We start from the raw sequence: 6,130 nt of genomic DNA on the forward strand, positions 1-6,130 counted from the left end.
TCATTAGTTTAGTTTATAAAAGAAAACTGCATAAAAAATGGAATTGAGTTTGGCTCATACGCTTCATCTTTTTAATATCTTTCATGAAAATGATGGGAAGGAAAATTGTGCTCAAGTACTAGAAGAAGAATTACATAGAATGCTTGGCATAAAATATGTGAATGATGAACATGATTTCAATGTTGTTAGTGTGAATTCTTTGAATACCCATGATGCTAATGATATTCAAATCCACAAGCTTGGGGATGCTATGTTTGATGAAGATGATATGTTTAGTCCCCCAAGTTTTGATGAGAATATTTATTATGATGAAAGCATGCCTCCTATTTATGATGATTATATTGATGATAGTGGGTTTGGAAGAGTGTCAACTTTAGGAAGTAATGATCCCACTATTTTGGAGGATGTTCAATATTATTGTGATAATTATGAAAGTGGATTTGGAGAGTTTATGACTTTATTTAGTGATGAATCCACTATTTCGGAAGAGGTTCCAATTGATTATGAGAACAAAGTTCCTATCTATGATGATTATTGCGATGACATGCATGCTATAAAGAACAATGATAACCATGAAACTTGTCATCTTGATTTTAATATTCAATTGGATTATGCTTCACATGATAGTTATATTGTTGAGTTTGCTCCCACTACTATTGATGATAATAAATTTGCTTATGTGGAGAGTAGTAAAATTTCTATGCAAGTAGATCATGAAAAGAATGTTTATGTGCTGGTTATATTGTTGAACTCATTCATGATGCTACTGAAAATTATTATGATGGAGGAACATATGCTTCTAGGAATTGCAATAATGTCAAGTTTCCTCTCTCTGTGTTGAAAATCTTGAAACTATGTTTGTTTTACCTTCCTATGCTAGTTGATTATTGTTCCCATAAGTTGTTTGCTCACAACATCCCTATCCATAGGAAGTGGGTTAGACTTAAATGTGCTAGTTATATTCTTCATGATGCTCTCTTTATGTTTCAATTCTTATCTTCTATGCGAGCATCATTGAAATCATCATGCCTAGCTAAAAGGCATTAAAGAAAAGCGCTTGTTGGGAGACAACCCAATATTTACTTTTACTGTTTTAGTGTGTCCACATGCTTATGCTACTGTAGTAATCATGTTTTATAGCTTTTGTTTCAATAAAGTGCCAAGTAAGACCTTTAGGATAGCTTATGGTGATAGTTGTGTTGATCCTGCTGAGAATCAGAAACTTTTGCACCCAGTAAATTAGTTTTGATAATTCACAGGAATGTGATTTTGATCTTGTTGTTTTTTATATGGGTTATTAAACAAATTTCTCAGGTTTTCCTAATTTGGTAGGATTTTTGGAGATCCATAAGTATACGTTTGATACAGATTACTACAGACTATTCTGTTTTTGACAGATTCTGTTTTCTATGTGTTGTTTTCTTATTTTGATGAATCTATGAGTAGTATCGTAGGGTATGAACCATAGAGAAGTTGGAATACAGTAGATATTACACCAATATGAATTTAGAATGAGTTTACAATAGTACCTAAGTGGTGATTTATTTTTTTATACTAACGGAGCTTACGAGTTTTCTGTTGAGTTTTGTGTTGTGAAGTTTTCAAGTTTTGGGTAAAGATTCGATGGAGTATGGAATAAGGAGTGGCAAGAGCCTAAGCTTGGTGATTCCCAATGCTCCCCAAGGTAATATTCAAGGACAACCAAGAGCCTAAGCTTAGGGATGCCCCGGATGGCATCCCCTCTTTCGTCTTCGTTCGTCGGTAACTTTACTTGGAGCTATATTTTATTCACCACATGATATGTGTTTTGCTTGGAGCGTCATTTTATTTTGTTAGTATTTGCTTGCTGTTATTTATAATAATGTTTTGTATCTATATTTTCAATAAAAATGTCAAGGATAGCCTTTACCGTGCTTATTTTGCAAGTATACATGTTGCTGTTTCAAAACAGAAAGTTTATCGCTGTTGCAAAAATTACCTAGAAAAGTCAAAGAATGATATAATATTGAAACTTTTTGCATATTGAGATCTGATAAATCTTGTATAGTGTAGTATTTTTCTCATAATTTTTTGAGTTATGGAAGTATGATGAATCTTGCATTTTTTACAGACTATACTGTTTTGGCAGATTGCTGTTATTTTTGCATTGTTTGCATATGTTTTCTTGTTTAATGATTCTATTTGAGGATAGGAGTATTAAATATGCAGAGATATTTAGTATGCAATCTTGAATAATAATTTTAGTGATTTTTTTACAGTAGAAAATGATAAGGTTTTGCATTGGTTTATACTAACTTATCTCACGAGTTCTTGTTGAGTTTTATGTGGATGAAGTTTTTGAGAAATAGAGAAACCATGATATGAGAAGAATTAAGGAGACACAAAAGTTCAATCTTGGGGATGCCCAAGGCACCCCAAGATAATATTTCAAAAAGTATCAAGCATCTAAGCTTGGGGATGCCCCGTTAGGCATCCCACCTTTCTTCTTCAACAACTATTAGTTAGTATCGGTTGAGCCTAAGTTTTTGCTTCTTCACATGAGTTGTGCTATCCTTGCAATGTAATTTTATTTTGCTTTGCTTTCTGTTTGAATAAAATACCAATATCTGAAATTCTTAAATAAGAGAGAGTCTTCACATAGCTACATAATTATTTAACTACTCATTGATCTTCACTTATATCTTTTTGGAGTAGTTTGTCACTTACTCGTGTGCTTCACTTATATCCTATGAGTAAATGGTTGAATAAGTTGAATATCATAAATCTGAAATTATATATGTTTCATTTGCTTATCCCATGGGGAGTAATGACTTCACATCTAAGAAGTAGAAATGGTAAATTTATTGAAGGTTAGCAAGCATTGTATTGGTCATTTGAACAATTCATGAAAGAATATTGAAGGAAGAGAGGTTTCACATATAAATATACTATCTTAGACATCTTCTATGATTTTGAGCCCCATTAATTATTTTCAAACCTGAGCAAATTAGTTGAAGTTGGACAAGTAAGACAACGTAATGAGTTATGCTTGGGTGTATTTGTATAGAAGTTATATTGTTATAGATCCTCCAACATGTGGTGCTTGCTTTTTAGAATCCTTTGCCAGCCAAAATATCTGTACTAAGCGGGAATACTACTTGTGCATCCAAATCCCTTGAACCAAGTTTCTTCCATGAGTGTCCACCATACCTACCTATATGCGGTATTTACCTGCCGTTCCAAGTAAATTTGCATGTGCCAAACTCTAAACCTTCAAATAATAATCTGTTTTGTATGCCCAAATCGCTCATGTAGCGGCTAGGGGCTGTTACTATCTTCCATGCTAGGTGGGTTATTCTCAAGATGAGTGGACTTTGCACATCATTCACGAGAAAAATGGCTGGTAACTGGGATGCCCAGTCCCATGATCAAAAGATCAAAAATCAAATAAAAATAATCGCAAATAAAACTCTCCCACGGATTGATAAACCTTAGGTCATCCATTTGAGGGAAATTTGCTACTATCCTACAAATCTCTACACTTGGAGGCCCAACAACGTCTACAAAGAGAAGGTTGCGTAGTAGACATCAGATGCTTCTTCTTGATTTCTACTGCCACAACTTTGAGCATTGCGAAGAGCTCGAGAATTGTCTTATCCATCCCTTGCATATTATAGTTCATCACGAAGCCTTTGTAGCTTGGTGGCAGTGATTGAAGAACTCTATCAATAACACTATCATCTGGAAGATTAACTCCCAGCTGAGTCAAGTGTTTATGATACCCAGACATTTCGAGTATGTGTTCACTGACAGAACTGTACTCCTCCATCTTGCAACTATAGAACTTGTTGGACAGTTCATATCTCTCAACTCAGGCATTTGCTTGAAATATTAACTTCAACTCCTAGAACATCTCATATTCTCCATGACGTTCAAAAAGTCTCTGAAGTCCCGATTCTAAGCCATAAAGCATGGCACACTAAACTATCGAGTAGTCATCAACACGCGACTGCCAGGCGTTCATAACATCTATAGTTGCTGGAGGGGGTAGCACACCTAGCGATGCATCAAGGACATAATTCTTCTGTACAACAATGAGGATAATCCTCAAGTTACGGACCTAGTCCGTGTAGTTGCTACCATCATCTTTCAACTTAGCTTTCTCTAGGAACGCATTAAAGTTCAAGGGAACGGTAGCAGTGGCCATTGATCTACAACATAGATATGCAAAAACTATCAGGACTAAGTTCAAGATAAATTAAGTTCAATTAATCATATTACTTACAAACTCCCACTTAGATAGACAACCCTCGAGTCATCTAAATGATACGTGATCCAAATCAACTAAACCATGTCTGATCATCACGTGAGATGGAGTAGTCATCAATGGTGAACATCTCTATGTTGATCATACCTACTATATGATTCATGTTGACCTTTCGGTCTCTATTGTTCTGAGGCCATGTCTGTACATGCCAGGCTCATCAAGTTTAACCCGAGTATTCCACATGTGCACACTGTCTTGCACCCATTGTATGTGAACGTAGAGTCTATCACACCCGATCATCATGTGGTGTCTCGACCCGACGAACTGTTGCAATAGTGTATACTCGGGGGGAACACTTATACCTTGAAATTTTAGTTAAGGGATCATCTTATAATGCTACCATCGTACTAAGCAAAGTAAGATGCATGAAAGATAAACATCACATGCAATCAAAATATGTGACATGATATGCCCATCATCATCTTGTGCTTTTGATCTCCATCTCCAAAGCATCGACATGATCTCCATCGTCACCATCTCGTCACCTTGATCTCTATTGTGGCGTCGTGGTCGTCTCGCCAACTATTGCTTCTACAACTATCGCTAATGCATAGTGATAAATAAAGCAATTACATGGTGTTTGCATTTCATACAATAAAGAGACAACCATAAGGCTCCTGCCGGTTGCCAGTAACTTTTACAAAACATGATCATCTCATACAATAATGTATATCACATCATGTCTGGACCATATCACATCACAACATGCCCTGGAAAAAGAAGTTAGATGCCCTCTACTTTGTTTGTTGCAAGTTTTATGTGGCTGCTATGGGCTTCTAGCAAGAACCGTTCTTACTTACGCATCAAACCCACAATGGTGATTTATCAAGTTTGCTGTTTTAACCTTCAACAAGGACCGACCGCAGTCAAATTTGATTCAACTAAAGTTGGAGAAACAGACACCCGCCAGCCACCTTTATGTAAAACTAATTGCATGTCCGTCGGTGGAACCGGTCTCATGAACGTGGTCATGTAAGGTTGGTCCGGGCTGCATCATCCAACAATATCACCGAATCAAAATTGGTGGTAAGCAGTATGACAATCATTCACAACTCTTTGTGTTCTGCTCGTGCATATCATCTACATATAGACCTGCCTCGGATGCCACTATTGGGAAACATAGCATGCAATTTCAAAAAAAATCCTACGCTCATGCAGGATCTATCTCAAGGGTTGATGTCTGCTAGAACTATGTCGGTATTTCCCAAAGAGGAAGGGATGATGCAGCACAGCGCCAGCAGGTATTTCCCTCAATGATGAGACCAAGGTTATCGAACCAATAGGAGAACCAAGCAACACTACGTAAACAACACCTGCACACAAATAACAAATACTCGTAACCCCACGTATTAAAGGGGTTGTCAATCCCTTTTGGGTAACGGTGCCAGAAATTGGCAAATGGACATGAGAGAGTTGTAAATATTGATAGATCGAACGCCAAATAAAATAAAGTGCATCAAGGTATTTTTGTATTTTTGGTTTAATACATCTGAAAATAAAAGCAAAGGAAAATAGATCGCAAAGGCAAATATATTAAAGAAGAGACCCGGGGGCCGTAGTTTTCACTAGTGGCTTCTCTCGAGAAAAATAGCAAACGGTGGGTGAACAAATTACTATTGGGCAATTGATAGAACTTCAAATAATCATGATGATATCGAGGAAATTATCATTATATAGGCATCACATCCAAGATTAGTAGACCGACTCTTGCCTGCATCTACTACTATTACTCCAAACATCGACCGCTATCCAGCATGCATCTAGTTTATTAAGTTCATGGAGAAACGGAGTAATGCAATAAGAACGATGACATGATGTAGACAA

This window comes from Triticum aestivum, chromosome 2B (genome assembly GCF_018294505.1).
Source record: "Triticum aestivum cultivar Chinese Spring chromosome 2B, IWGSC CS RefSeq v2.1, whole genome shotgun sequence".
Taxonomy (NCBI): Eukaryota; Viridiplantae; Streptophyta; class Magnoliopsida; order Poales; family Poaceae; genus Triticum; species Triticum aestivum.